Source organism: Poecilia latipinna, unplaced genomic scaffold (assembly GCF_001443285.1).
Source record: "Poecilia latipinna isolate Pla-1442-1.1 unplaced genomic scaffold, P_latipinna-1.0 Scaffold494, whole genome shotgun sequence".
Taxonomy (NCBI): Eukaryota; Metazoa; Chordata; class Actinopteri; order Cyprinodontiformes; family Poeciliidae; genus Poecilia; species Poecilia latipinna.
The window spans coordinates 6,285-22,628 of record NW_015113110.1 but is presented as its reverse complement, the minus strand read 5'-3'; the positions used below and the strand labels follow the sequence as shown (position 1 = coordinate 22,628).

At 34.5% G+C, this 16,344-nt stretch overlaps 1 long non-coding RNA gene across 1 annotated transcript in view; it reads right to left on the bottom strand.

Annotated features, from left to right (window-relative positions):
* LOC106952131 (uncharacterized) overlaps positions 1–8,400 on the bottom strand; it is a 14,026-nt gene extending 5,626 nt beyond the window's left edge. Inside the window, exons 1-2 of the long non-coding RNA XR_001425921.1 lie at positions 8,288–8,400; positions 447–525 (exon numbers count right to left, since the gene is read on the bottom strand). This is a non-coding gene — a long non-coding RNA (uncharacterized LOC106952131). The remainder of the gene's footprint in view (positions 1–446; positions 526–8,287) is intronic.
* Between the last annotated feature and the right edge of the window lie 7,944 nt (positions 8,401–16,344).

The window sequence follows — 16,344 nt, the reverse complement described above, 5'->3', positions numbered from 1 at the left end:
TGGCGTAATGCATGTGTCAAACTCGTGGCCCCCCAGGATTTTATAGGCCATGGAAACTCAAATGTAATATTTAAAACTGCAATACATAAAATCAGTTATTTAACAATATGAGGTGGTGTTTAATTTATTTTTAACATTGTATTTTTATACATTTATGCTAGAGGTGCCCAAGTCTAGTTTTCCAGAGCTACCATCTGCAACTTTAGATGGATTCCTTCTCTAACACACCTGGACCATTGACTCATTATAAGCCTTTACAGAACTGAATGAGGGAAGTCAACCTTTTGTCTGGGGTGTTTTAGCAGGGATGCACTCCTGATTTGTACCGTCAATGTGGCCCGTTGAGGGGGGCCAATATGCTGAAGTGGCCCTCGGTGAAATTGAGTTTGACACCCCTGATCTATAGGGTTTCTGACTGACAAATTTATTACATTCAGGATACGAACCACAAGTTTGATCTCTGTGTGAATCCCAAATCCCATCAACTTGAGCTTTTTTATCCCTCTAGTGATTGAAAGTATGTGCCTTGGGCAAAAAAAAAGAAAAAAAAAGTGTGGAACCGAGTAAGACATCATTGAGAAGTCCAAGACAACAGTGACATTGCTCATGACCACATTAAGAATAAGTATGCATATTAGTGAAGCTATGTGGGAATAGTGAGAACTATTTTTTCTTGATTTTACACGTGTGAATGGCTGTTACCAGTTTTCTGCCTCTGGCACGTGTACATTTTATGAAATTACCTGTTTGTGTAGAAATGTTGCACAACATGGCATCTTGCAAAACTATGCTTTATGACTGAACGTTTTCATACTTTGTCATATTACAACCACAAACTTCAACTTTAACTTGATTTTGTGTGATAAACCAACATAAAAGTCAAGAGGAAGAGCAACCATGTTTTTTTTGTTGTTATTGTTTTATCAGAATAGCTGATGCCTTGTAGAACCTCCTTTTGCTGCAACCTTGGTTTGCTCTAAACAATGACAAATTTAAAGATTTGCTTATTGTGGTTTGAAATTCTGATTTTAGATATTTATACTTGAAATGGTAAGTTAAGATTTGCTTGTTAAGATTTGTGAAGCTTATCATACTCAGTTGCTGCCTCGATAGGGCAGCTTCTTGTGACGAGCCCCAAACAAAGCTGCTGTGACTGCATGACTTTGCCCGGACTATTTTGTCCACTTTCAAAAGTATGAACCACTACAAAGTCACGCAGTCACTATGTGAAGTTGGAATAGTTTATGTCACTTTGTATAATATTATAGAGTTCTGTTCTATTTATTTGCTAGTCACAGTAGGCAACAAGGTAGAAAGTTATTTTCAAATCAGTGTCTGTCTAATGAAAGATTTTTTTTTTCTCCAATTTATTTTAATTAAGTCCCTCGACTTACCACAGACTGTTAAAAAAAAAAGCATTGAAAATTGCTTTTAGGTATATCATTTTTCATGTGCTGCAGCATCCCATCACTTATTTCTTTCCTAAACAATCTGTCCTCCCTTAACTAAATCTGTCTCTCCTTGTAGTTAAAGGAATTGTGATTTGAACGTATCTACTTTAATTACAGTCAGATTACTGTAAAAGCTGTTAATAGAGTATACTGGTATGCTAACACACTTGTGTACCTCTGAAAAAAAAAGCTCAACTGGTGAAAAGAAAAACCTGAGAAAGACAAAGAGACAGGAGGAACAAAGAAACTGATTTACACCCCAAAGGCCTTCTGCTGCTATCTATGACTGACTCGGTAATTAACTAACACAGGACTGAGCAGAGTGACTCACATTCTTTAGTACAGAGACAGAGAGATAACAACAACTTTAAAATCACCAACATGCTAAAACAGAGGGCAGTTTAAGTGGACATTTATTTGACTAAATACTTAGAAACTTGGTTTTTAAACTTCTCTTTAATAGGCTACTTTCTTTTTATATTTTTAAGACATGGCAGAAGCTCTCTATGCCAGTTCACATTTAACAAGTTGTTTGAAATTCAGTGCAGCTAGGTCACAGCATATAATTTCATGTTCACGGTCTCCCAGCTGAATGCTATAAAAGAGCAAACTATGACATCCACCCGAAATTAAAGTTTTATACTTTGAGGAAGCTGGAAGAGGACACTGTTACATTTAGTTTATAAACCGCTGAGATAGAATGGGGCTAAAAAAACTCTTACCATGTGTTGTAAAGTTTGGTGTGAATGGACAAGAAAATGTGAAAGAAATTACAAACAATGAAAAAAAAAAACAAAAACAAAAACATTAATTGTTGCTATTAAAGTTATGGAAACACAAAGTGTAAAAGTTGATCTAGTAAAAGCTGCATTATTTACTGTTGCAAAAAAAAAAAAAAAAAAAAATATATATATATATATATAAATATATATATATATATATATATATATATATATATATATATATATATATATATATCTTTCAGGTGTAAAATTATGGCCAAAGGGGTGGAGTAGAGAACAAAGGTTCAAAAATAAAGGTAGAAGAGGTGATAGTGATTCAACTGGTAAAGAGCATAGTGCTAACATTCTTGCAAAAATGATTCTTAAGTTATCTTGATAGGGATTCTCTAATAGTATAAAATTGTTTAGTTTCTTTGTAGTTTTTATTTTTTGTGTGCAAAAAAGTAATTCTATTGAAAGCAAATTCAAAAGCAGAAATACTCAAAGACACAGATTGTCACACTCTGGGGGTAAAAGGGCTTTGCAGCAAAAGGTCTCTTATTATTTGTGAACACCACAGCAGCAACATAGTACACAAGCATTTCCTTTATTGGATGTTTTGTACATTACCTTATAAGGTGACAAACCTGTTCATGTCAGTCTGTAAACAGTCCACACAGCATCTCAGTTAACCAAGTATCCACTATTCACTGCAACCTTTTCTTTCTGTTTCATGACAATAATTAAGTTTGACATAGCAAAAACACCTACCTTTTATTAGAAGCTCAAAATTTCCCCCAGGGGATTAAATACAGCTGTTTTGAAACTGACAGTTGAAAGGCTCTTGCTCAACATTGGCACATTTCCAAGGATTTGGTCCCATATCACTAATTAATTCCAAAATGATGAGTAATCATATGACCACTGTATAACTTAAATTTCCTAAGAGGTGTGCTGCTCAGCATAGAGTAGATGTAAAAACACACCCAGTATCAATACTACAAAAAAACTGTACTAAATCTTTTACTACTAAGCAGTTTTATGTGAAACAATAAAGTTACTCCAACATTTCAGAAAGAGCTGAACTAACTCTTACTCACTCTTCAGATAACTTTTTCTTTTTGAAAAGGTGTGGCAGCCCTGCAGGTAGACAAGCAATTATACTGCTGCACTACTTCCACAGAGGAGCAGGTGGGAACTGGTGACTATTTGAGTTACGTTTTCACTTACAAATCACAACCATCATGGTGGGCTAATGACATTATCTCCAAACTGCAAACATAATAAAGCAGATGTTTATAACAGTTTGCTATCCATTTACATGGAACAGGTTATCAAAAGTTTATACTTTTTCAACTTAGTCCCTATCTTGTTATTTCTTATGATTTTAAGTTATTTATACTCTCTGACTGTACTTGTCAAGTGATTTGTTGTAAAATTATAACGTGTTTATTAAGGTGTTGCTAAACATTGTTTTGATAATTGTCTTTCCATACATTACTTGATATTCTGTTGCTTACCTCTTTTATTTTTAATATTGCTTTTCAATTAAATAACTGCACGTGCTGTTGATTATTACAAATACAATGACAATGATTTAATATCTGACCAGGGAACAATAAGTGATAATTTGGTCACAAATCTACATTCACATATCAATTACTTTACTGTTTTCTTTAGTTATGCAAATAAAATCACTGCAACTGCAGAACAGACAGTGTTGCAAAAAATTTGATTGAAAACATTTAACTTGGAGCTTAAAAAATAAAAACAAAAATTCAGTTTAAGAGATTTATTCTCATGGCTTGTGAGAAAGCATTGTTTTTTTGTTTTTTTCAAATATATGATGTTGCAGTAACATGTTAGTAACCCTTCGTTTTTTTTTTTTTTTTTTGTTTTTTTTTTCATATTCTTGGAAGAGCTCTTCACGACTTTGACACTGATGAATTGACTGGAAGGTCACTGGAGGCCATCTTTGAAATGTCACTCTGTGTTGACAGAGTGACATTTCAGTAATCATATGCATTATGTCTCGTTTGTTTCTCTGATGTTTGATGTATGAGTAGAAGATCTTTGGTAGATTCATTTATGTTATCTAAAAATGTATTTTACTTGGGTTTCGTTTTGACGTAACACTAATAATAATAATAATAATAATAATAATAATAATAATAATAATAATAATAATAATAATAATGTTCCTTAGTAAGACTGTAGGTGTAATGTGCCTGAACAAAAGATCCAGTCATTAAAAGGTATTAACATACCTCTGTGATCACAACCTGTAAACATAAAAGCTATAATCAGATGAATATGTTATAAACATGTTCTAATTTGTAATATACCATTATTTTTTTCAGTCTTTTTATAGAACAGATTAAATGAAACAAAACAAAAATGCATGAATATAACAGCAAGAACAAAAACTTAAATATTGTATTTATTCCACAAAATTTTCAGTGTAGCCATAGACTTCTTCAACTGCTCTGGCAAAAAAAAAAAATCAAGACTGTTAATTTGCTGCTCGTTAACATAGACCTGATTATATTATATCATGCTGCTTTACTTCATTGTAGAGGCAGTGCCAGCTCTGATTCGGAAGCCCTCCTCTTTGCTTTCTGTGTTAAATTTATGTCACTGAAACTGCAGCCAATGGCCTCATTGCCAGCCCATTAAAAGTCACAGCATTCATAAAAAAGACGTGTGATTTTGCAGCATTATGAAGTACCTGCCTCAAGCTTTTTGGGTTCGTTGTAACACTGTTTTATTTATGACACTTTGCTTACTTCTACACCCTCTTTTTGCACTCTGTTATTTGATGTGTGGCAGAGTGATTTATAGGTCCAAAATTAAGAGGAAATTGTGGGAAAACCTTTTGTGCCAAAGTTAACAACACATATATAGCTCAAATAAAATAGACAAACATTTAAGTTTGCGGAGTTAGTCTAAATATCTATTTGGTTCCTCATTTGAACAGTATGTTCCTTTAACAGGAAATATTCAGAGCCTAGTCTAGTGTATTATTTCTCACTTCAATGCTCCAATTTCTGACTGCAAAAAATCGTGTTCAAACAACTGAAGGACTTTCTGCAGAAGACTGGAGAACCAAAGGCTTGAGGATGAGATACAGCTTAGGTAGACTCAATTGCTTTTTACCTTTGAACATCTTTAAAACTTCAAAGTAGTGATATACTTGTAAAATTTTGTTTTGGAGGTGCTGTGGTGGCACAGGGGTTGAGCAAGGTCCACATTGGGAGGTCTTGGTCCTCGACGCGGCCGTCACAGGTTTGATTCTCGGCCTGGTGACCTTTGCTACATGTCTTCCCTCTCTGTCATTGCCCGACTTTCCTGTCATAGCACTTTCAAATAAAGGCCACTGGAGCCACAAAAATAACAACAAAAAATGTTTTGGAGTGCACCTGTGCACAATCAGGACTTAGGCAGAATAATGTAAAAAGCAGGACTTAAAAGAGCAAAGCGATATCTAATTTTATTGGATTAGATTAGAAAACAAAATTAAATCATAATTCTATAACCAAATGATATTTTAAACCTTGTTTATTAAAGGATGGTGCTTGCCATGTTACCATAAATTACTTTTACTTGATAGTCTAAGTAACAAGAACCCCATCCACAAAGCACGATGTCCAAACACATCTGAGTTCACGTCAACAGCATTAGCATGTTATATGAATCATTATTACTGGCAGTAACTGGCTCAACATGCTAAAGTTTTCAGTTTGAAATCAACTGTGCATGGACATTCAAAGCTTAGAGTGTTGCATTGTTGAGAGACAGTAAAGAATCTGAATAATTAACACCTGGCTCTTGACAAAAGATTCTTCTGGAACCAGGAACTGCTCAGACTGGTTCTGATGGTTAAACTCTGTCACTCCAACATCTACACCAGACAGCCACTTTATGTCCATCTATGTGATGTTTTCAGCTGCTGTTTGATGTATGATTCTGTCTCTTCTTTTTTTTTTTCCAGTTGCTCGTTTATGCAGCTCCTCTGTCAATCTGTCAATCACATGTAACTTTTTTTCTCAGTCTAAGATTATGTATTAGTATGTTGTTTTTTTTTTGTTTTGTTTTTTGTTTTTTTTCAAAAACACAATTTGTTACAATTAGGACAAATATAAAAAAATTTAAATAAAAAATTATAAGCCAACGTAAAGTTGGAACTAAAATTTACTGAGGACTAATTCAAATGGAACAAAAAAAGCTTTAGAAATTATCTGAGAAACTTTAAAGAGTGTAGTTTTAAAACATGCATCAATGAGTACAAATAATTAAATGAATTGATACATAATGCCCAATTGATGAACAATTCCTTAAACACAAAAATGTATTCAGCAGATTTAGGTTTTAATGATGTACATCATAATGGCATCTAGTGAGCTATGCAAGCACATAATAATTATCTTCAATAGTAAAACAGCAAATCGTAGATTTTAGGTTTGCTTGGATACAGGTATAAACGTAACACAATTTTGGATTTAAATCAGCTCCATTATGATCTTAGCATCCCGTTTGCTAATCTCCCTTTTTTCTCCACACATTCTCTACCTACATCCTTAAAACCTCAGGCGTTCCTCCATTTACTTTAGTAGGAAAATTTGGCCTATGTGTTTCTAATAAATCTTCAGGAGTTATGATGCCTTATCCAGGTGATTCATGAGCACGCTGACAGGTCAAATTGCTGGTGTTAATCTTTGGAACGACATGAATCGGCCCTGAGCCACCCGATTTGCCTGCAGGCATGCAGGGATGAGAAGAGGGGAGGCGGGGCCAGAGCAGAAGCTGCAGGTTTAACCCCATCACCTGCTGTATGATATCTGACCTGCTGCAGGGTAGAGGCACAGATAAACTGTGTGCATGATGATGATTTCAAAAGTTTGGATTGGCTGAAAATGTGGGTGGGTAAAAGTCTGCATGCTATTTGCAGTTTCATGATGACAAAACCTAAATCAAATCACAATAGTTCAAATCAAATTCCCGAGAAAAGATCATCTCTTCAGATTTTTCATATAATTTTTGTAATGAATTTCCTTAATCACAGATGAGGATAAATCCGACGTGACGCATAATTATGAAGCTGAAGGTATCAATGTGTCAGCCTGAACAACTAGAGAATGTGACTTCTATACATTGTTGCTGAACTATGTGAGAACAGGCAGGGCAGTGCAACCCTCAAATGCAACTGTATCCCAACCCTATAAAATAATGTTGAAAACTTGAACAGATATTGATGGTTGTGGTCTGCATATCCTTTGTAAACTACATTTTTTATCCATGATATTTCTTGCATGAGTTTTACTAAATACTTTTTAATAATAAACACTCTTAGTGTTTTCATAAAAGGAGCCCATTTGAAAAATTACATAATTTCATGTTAGATTATGAAAAAGGTAATTATCTGAAACTTGCGGTGTCACACCCTAATTAACCCATTAACTCAAGCTCAGGAAACAGATGTTTCCTGAGCTTTTAATGTCTTTCAATCTCTACAGTAGTGAAAGAGTACTTTTACTACTTAACAGACTACTATGACAGTATTCTGTTAAGTCTACTGTCTTAACAGATCAACACCCTTCACAAGGAGGTTAAGCCACAAAAGGTCATTGTTGAGGATGCGAGTTGTTCACAAAGTTCTGAATTTAAGCATTTTAACAGAAAATTGAGTGGAAAGAAAAAGTGTGGTACAAAAGGTGCACCAACTGCAGGGATAATGATAGCCTTGAGAGGATTTTCAAGCAAAATCTATTCCAGAAGAGCTAATACACACATACAAATACTAGACATTGCCTACAAACGTCACACTATCCATGTCAAGCCCCCCCTGAAGAACAGAAAACATCAAATACATCTTAATTGGCTTAAGGAGAAAAGGAACTGGACTGAAACATAAGTGTTTTGAGACCCAATCCATCCCTCGGAGCCCTGTGTTACCACCTAAATGCACTATGCCAATTTTGCAAACTTTACACTGGGCTAGATATGCGTCACAAGATTAAAAATCAAACAGAGCATGGATGGGTTGCATCGAGTGCATCAAGAGGACAGTTTTGAACACAAAATGTGAGAGGTGCGATCATCATGGTGGCAGCATACCTGTAGTTTATCCATGTGTGGCCTGTGCACATTGGTGTGGCAAGGTCACCATAAAAGAACAAGCATACTGGAAATATCTTAGCCTAACCATGCCCATAAAGGGCAGACACTGATTTCGGAAGTTTATTGTGACACTCCAGAAGCCATAGTTACCACAAGAATGGCTTTCAGACACTTTTCTGACTGCATCAAAAATCATGTGACCAAGCAGCTCAAAACAATTTAAAGAAGAAATAGAACAAAACAAAAATATAATACTCTTAAGCTTCTTGAACGTAAAGATCATTGTGTGCTGCACATCCTGTGAAATATGCACATAGTTGGCAAAAAAAACAAAAAAAAAACATACCCTTAAATTAGCATGTTAGATGAATCCTAAAGTCAGAAGAAAGTTTCTAGTATTTTCAGCTCGGTTTCAAAATGTATTCATGTTGCTATCAATCAACATGAATTCCCCACGCATCATGAATTGTGAGGAGGAGGAGGAACCATTGAAAGCACACTCTACAGCAGGGGTCTACAACTCCAGCCCCTGAAGGCTGTTGTTGTACAATTTTTAGACGTGTCTCTGCTTCAGCACACCTGACTTAAATAATCAGGTAATTAGCAGACCTCTGGAGAACTTGACTGCATACTGAGGAGATAATTCAGCCATTGGATTCAGGTGGGTTAGACCTGGGACACATCTAAATGCTGCCAGGCCTCGAGGACTAGAGTTGCAAACCCATGCTCTACAAAATGCCCTAACCTGCATCCTGATAGTGCAAGCTAAGGGAGTTTTTGAACCAGTGCACGACATAGCCTAAGGGAGCTAAGCTCAGAAGCAAAACTCACTTTGGATGTTAATTGTGGGGTGGCTTCCTCTGGAGTGCTGCCCTAAAACTTGCCCATCATATACTGCGTTGCTATAAAAGTCAACATTCCTGTTCATTTTACAGCTTGAGGTTTAAGCTATAATATCTTGTGAGAAATTTTGGATGCAAGTCAATAGCCAGTTTTTGCCAGATCACAGAAACTCATAAAAGGGTGAAAAGGAGCATAATCCACCTAATTGTATTTCTGAACTTGCTCTTGTACAGTGTGAACTTGCCTAAAACTGGAATCAAGGCACGAGATAATTAATGTAGTGGGAAAACAGTTTATTTACTCATAATTTCCAGATTCAACTCTGTTTGCTTTTATTCTGCCTTCATTAAGACATTCATCATCAATCTGGTTTTATTGAGAAGGAGATCTTGGCTGACTTGATATACTTCATGCTGTCATCATACAAACTGTCAATTTCGCTCGAGCATAAAATTATAGTGCAAGCTACAGTATTCTTAAGGACAGTTTCACACACCGAAAGCCACATTAGTTATTTTCATTTTCCCTTGACTTTAATTAAAGTTAATTGTTTTTCCAGTATTTCCCAGTATTTGCTGGGAAAAAGTGCTTTCCCTGTAGGTCAGCATGTTTTAGGTGTTTCCCTTCTGTCACATGCCTGGCTTGAATAAATGGGTGATTTCTGCAGGACTTCATATCATGTACAGAAGCAGGTAAATATCTTCTCTTTGGTTCATGTAACAACTTGGCAAAACTGAAAGGATTTCCTAATTATTTCTTTACTAATTAAAAGCCATTTTTAACCAATTTCAGAAAAATGTTACAGAAAACAAAATCCTGTTTCATCCAAGCTCCCACTATTTAACTGCCTCTTTCTACACTCACTCCAAGCTGGATTCTTCCATTACCTTCATGTAACCAGGTTATTGTTTTGTTCTTTCTTCCACTCCCAGTAGGTTTTCTGTTTTGGTAACTTCTTGCCTAATTATTATTTTCATTAAAATATCAATTGTCTACTCTCTCCCCTGCCTGTTCCGCATTATGGGTCCAATCATTACTACAAAAGAAAGAATAAAAAGGCATAAGTCTTCAAAATAGTGCTTTTGAGACCAGAGTTTGTTTATTTACCTTTTACAGTCAGTATGCTTACATGCCATGCACAAGTGTAAAAAAATATAATAAAAGTAAAAAATGACATAAAATAGATAGAAAAGCTTCCACTCCAGAATTTAATCCACAATAGTTACATCTATGATGTTTTCAGAATAAACACGCAATATCCAACTTTACAATTCATGTTCTGTAATTTAACCCATGATAACTACATTTCCAACAGCAGACATACCTTTAATGAATCTGTGATGTGTCTTCCTGTGAAGGAATGGAGACAATGGAAATGCTTTAAAACCAAAAGCATGGTCATCATTATGTAATGTAAACAACCCTGGCATCAAAGCAGCGAACATCACGCACAGTTGTGGTTCATCTTTGTCTAGGCAATGAGAGCAACACTGGAACTTTATTCAGTTGTTGCTGTTGTGCCATGTAGGCCACCCTGAAACATTTTCCATTGTGTCTTAAACTAAATTCTGAGCAATGTCAGGTCAGAATAATGAGATCATAAGGAGCATCATCTTGTTATTAACAAAACTTAGCAATTTAGCAATGAAGTAAAGATTTATTGTGAAACCTGCTGTTTACATGACATAAAAATATCCCTAACATTTTGCTCACTGGCTGATATTAAACCAGACGAAACTGTTAATGTTTTCTTCAAATGTATAACTTTACCTAGACTTTAGTTACTACATCTTCTTTGAGAAAGCCTAAATGTTAAGTTTTTGATGGACTCTTTGAAAGCCAACCTGTAAATGTATTTTAAGGCAAGCCTCAAACACACGGCTTACTTATATGAGGTGATGGGAAGATTAAGAGTAATCCTTCAACATATTTGGAAAAAATACTTCACTTATCCACAGCAAGTATGGACACGATGAACATCGGTCCAGCCATTATACAGTCAGTGTTCATTCTGGAACCTGAGTTGAACTCTCATGCTCATGAAAATATGGCAGAACCTAAAATCACAATCTCATGTTTAAAGTGAAATAAGTTGAAAGGCCACTTTCCTAGGAAGAAGCCAGAGTAATATTTGCAAATGCACACAGTCACAAATACTTTGGATATTTTTCTTTTTTTTTTAACCATGGCCTGAGGTCTGATCTGATCAAATTAAAATAACTTTTTGTGGCCATAGCTAGTTACTTTTGGAAGACAATATGGGAAGCTTGCAAGCCAAGATTAACATCCAAACTGTGAAGTAGAAATACAGGAAAGGAAGCATCGAATTTTGTGGGTGTTTTGCTGCAACGATGTCTGAAGCACTTTACAAAATAAATGGTGTTATGAAAAATGAAAAGAAAAAAAAAATCTTTAAGCAACATCCTGAGCCATCAGCCAGGAAGTTAAAGCTGTGGCCTAAATATATTTTCCAAATGTAAAATGACACTTCGCTGCAATATCAGTCCCATAGAAAATTTGTGCTTAGGTGAGAAGCAATGTTTTTAGAAGGCACTCCTCAAAAATAAGTTATATCTGATATGCCTGAAACAATAGGCCAACTCCAACAAACCATAAATAGAAGAGTTTTTTTTGTTTTTTTGTTTTTTTTTTTTTTGTGAAAGTACACAAACTGTTTGACGGCTTGTGCAGTTTAAAAGGCAACTGTACCAAATATTTTGAAAATGTACAGCAAGACATTTTTTTTTATTTACTTCTAAATGGAAAGCCAGTAACAAAAAACAAACAAACAAACAAAAAAAAACTAGTCAAACATTTGATAGTTAATGTACAATCCTGTTTCAACTATATATTAAATTGAACACTTTATATCTTCATAGGGAGACATACATTTTTATAGCGACTGGTTATTTATATTGACAAAGAAACTGGAAAATAATACATAATTAATGAACAAAAACATTCCATTGTTGCATTTTATGGATTACCGCAAACCTAAGAGAGTAATTAACTGAAGCCCAGGCAAGTTAATAAGCATAATACTAAATCTTTCCACTGAGCTAAGACTTAAGAAAATCATTGCAGTTCCTCTTATGGGTTGCCTTATGTAAACAGAGAAAATATTTCATATGAGGTTTTGTAAAACACTTTCATGGTCATGCATATTTTAAATGTTTAAAATATAAATGACTGGTGTGGAGAATCAATATTCATTGCTAGAAAATAATAACAAAAACAGGACTGGAACAATGTTGAAATAGTCATGAAGCAAAAAACACATTAAAATAATTTCGATAAACATCTGTATAAATCCTAGCAGGTGAACATAAAAAAAAAAAAGAAAAAGAAAACAACATGACCTGTCCACAACTCTGATCTCGCTAGAATGCAGACATTTTTTGCTTCCAGAAAGTGTGTGAATGTATTAAATGGTTTGACTGGAAGCATCATCTGAGACCAAAAAAAAAAACAAAAAACGTCAGTTTCACGGCTTACTGAAATATTGAAATGTGAAGCAGAAATTACCTCCCCTTTTCCATTTATGGGTTTACTGGCTTGATTAGTGACTAGGTGTTGGCCCAATGGAGTACTGCATGAAACCAACAGCTAACACATTGCAAGATTACTTTCAGTAACTTTTTTCAAACACAGCTTAAACCAATTTTGACCAAACCAAAACATATTTAATGAGCAAAGTATTTATCTTAAGCTGGACAGCAATAACATCCTTCATTGGTTTATTTTTGAAAAACTCTCAGTCCAATTATTTGGAATTCCCTGATTCTACATTCTTCATGATGATTGAAATGTATATTTAAATATAAAAAAATATAAATAAATAAAAAAATAACAACATTAAAAAAATCTTTATCATAAAACTGACTGCGCAAAGAATTCTTGTTTCAGAAACATGCAGAAAAAAGTTGCTTAGCCCATCATTTTAGGACGGCGATGATGAAATTGGGATAAGCGTGCCAATGCATATTGTAGATTTGGTTTTAATTAAGTTCCACTCTGCTAAATAATATATTTTTTTTTTAATTTAAAAACTCTTTTTTTATTTATTTAAAATCTTATTTTGCAATTTCTAGATTTATTTATTACTGAGATGCTTTTTGAAGTTGTAGGCATGACGAGTGTTTGTCTTTTCATTTGACAGTAAACAGTGACATCTAGTGGCTACACAGGGAATCTAAATCTAAAGATTGGAATTTTGTGAAAAAGTGCAATTTTTCTTTACTCATTTCAGGAAATGAAACTTTTTTTCTTAAAAATTTGGTTTAAACAAAAGAGAAGACCCCAAATTTTATCCCTCAGGAAATTAAAGATATATTTCAAGCAAACATATAAGGCTTCTGGAAAATATTCCATGTCTTAAAGTACTTGGTTGGGCATCTTTTTTAATGACTTACAGGATCAATGTTGCATGAAATGGAGACTATCATCATGTGGCACTGCTGAGGTGTAATGGAAGTTAATTTTCTCCTTAGTCCAGGAAATAATCTTGTAGCCCCCATGTAAAGGATTTCTCTTTGCATTGTGATGAGTCCAGCCTCAGTCTGCAGGTTGAAACAGTTTGCTTGACAATCTCCTCAAGGCTGAGTTTAAACCCCATTGCTGGGGAACCTTCACAACACTTTTTTGTCCAACTCAACTTTCTATGAATATGTAGTTTCTGTGAACAATCATCTTCGTTGACAATGATATTTACCGTTCTGACTTCCTTCAGGAGTCTTTCCAGCAGCCTAATGATCCAGCCTGACATGTCATCAGAATACATTTGCAGGTTTAGAGTTATTTAGCTTATTAGAATGCAACAGCTGGAGCTTACAATGATTCAACACAAAATTTTAACTTTCTGACACACTTAATTTTGGGTTTTAATTTTGTCTGAGCCACGATTAAGAAACTTATGAGTGATAAGTCGTTTAAAAATATCACTGTGTGTAACAAATCCTATCTACATATCTATATCTATAATACAGATAATTTACTTTCTGAAATAATTGACAATAAATATTTAACTCATTCATGATATTATTTTTTAAGATGTGCATGTGCTCAAATTGCTTATGTCATTAATTATGTTTCTCTTTCTGCTACAGTAAATGGCATACTTTGCATGTGAGGTTTCCCATGTTAATACTGTTTGCTAACTACTTTTGTTTCCAAATTCTGTAAAAAAAAAAAGATATTCGTAACAATATTGTAGTTTAATAATCAACAATCATAATATTATTCCAGTAACTTACCAGAACATCCCTTATTACAATAGCAGTGAACAACCACATGATGGCAGCAGCATTATGATGTATAGAAACATAAATTAGCTCCGAACTTCTGTTTTATTCTTTCCAGAGGGGGTAAAAAAAATTCTGTTGGTACGAGAGACGTTTATAAGTCACTTTTCCCAAATTAATTTTAATCTGTTTTAGATGCACGGATTAAGTATCAAATATAAAAAAAATAAATATGTTGTCATCAAATCCTTGCCATCTAATCTGCATTGCTTAGGACCTTGTGCTGCTCATCCTGAATGCATGACAAGTATCTTCTAATCTTTTAACTTGCTTATGTTCATATTGTCCACTATTTCACTACAGTGGAGCACATTCTCCACTTTACTTGAAGGTAAAGATTTTTATATTTTGATAAACCACGTTCTAAATGTATCTTTAGAATATGGCATAAACATCCCTGCAAACTATACTACACTTAAAAGCAAACTTTTTAAGTATAGTGAGAGAATGCTTTTATTACTCTCCCCCTCCCCCATTGAGGCTGTGTCTCAGCACCAACACCTGCACACAGATGGTGTTCTTTTTTTAACCATCTGTGAGATTTAAGCCCAAAAAGATGATCGATATCAGCAGCTACACTACTTCTTTGCCTCCAGATGGCAAGGTTGTTAAATTCTCTGAAGACTGCTGTCACAGCGTAGCCCTTTCACTACCAAATGTTAACAACAAGGGTAATGTATATGGCTTGGGAAGCTTACTAGGCTGCACATTCTGTGCAGTTGTGGAATATAAAGGAAATATTGTGGGATTTTAAGAGCCTCTTGGGTTTAAGACAACATATAAATAGCCCGTGTTCTTCCACCTGTATTTGGCAATGTCTGCAAGTAGTTTAAAGTATGCAGTTTTTATATACCATATGTCATGATCTGTTTACCGCAGCTGTGGCTTTGCTCATGGGATGGACCACACAGGTTATTAGGTTTGCGTCATCATATTTGCTTTGAACCTTTTGCTCTGTCCAGCTGAAGAAACTGATTTTGTTTAAATCACTTTGGAAATCCTGTTTTTTTTTCCTTACATTTCTATAAATTTACAGAAATTTACAGAAATTTCAAGCTTTAGTTTATTTTATCAAGATATTTATTTCATCAAGTAACAACTCCCATATATTGTTTTAAAATAAACATATGTGAAGCATTTATTAATATATACTTTACATTTTAAGTTGATGAAAATGCTATTGGGAACTTTAGATACTATCCCTGTTTCTCTAGGTTATAATATGACATGACACATGCTATTTCTTCTTTTCTTACTTTATGGTTCTTGAACTACTTTTTAAACTAACTTAGTTGTATTCTTCTGATCATTGTCCATCTGGAAAACCCATCTATTTCTAGAGATGTTTTGAAATGTTGCTCTGGTACGCCAATATAATGTCTTTCCTTATGATAATATCTATTTTGTGAACCACACTACTTTCTTGTACAGCAAATTTGATGACGTTCTTTACGACCAAACACTTCAACTTTAGCTTTTTCAGACCGGAGGTCTCTGTCCCTGAGTGCATTTGGAAACTATAATCTAGCATTTTATGTTGCTTTTGGAGTAATGACTTCTTTTTTTTAGCGGAATGGCCTTTTAGCCCATATCATTTCACTGTGGCTAATAACACTCTGATAGCTTTAGTCAGCTTCCTCACAAGTTGTTTTTTTTTCTTCTTCTTTTGTTCTTGTGTTGATAAACACATTTCACATTGAAACACATTCATCTTTGGGAGATAAAACTTATCTCCTTCCTGAACAACGTAAATAATTAGATTAATATTCTTATGGTGAATATTTGGAGAGTACTAAAAATATTAGTACCAAACCAGTTCATTCCTGCACTATATAATGTTGTGTAATGTAATGTTGACAAAAAGTGACTCCAAAAGAAAGCAGAGAGGACCAGCAGCTATTTGGCTGGACT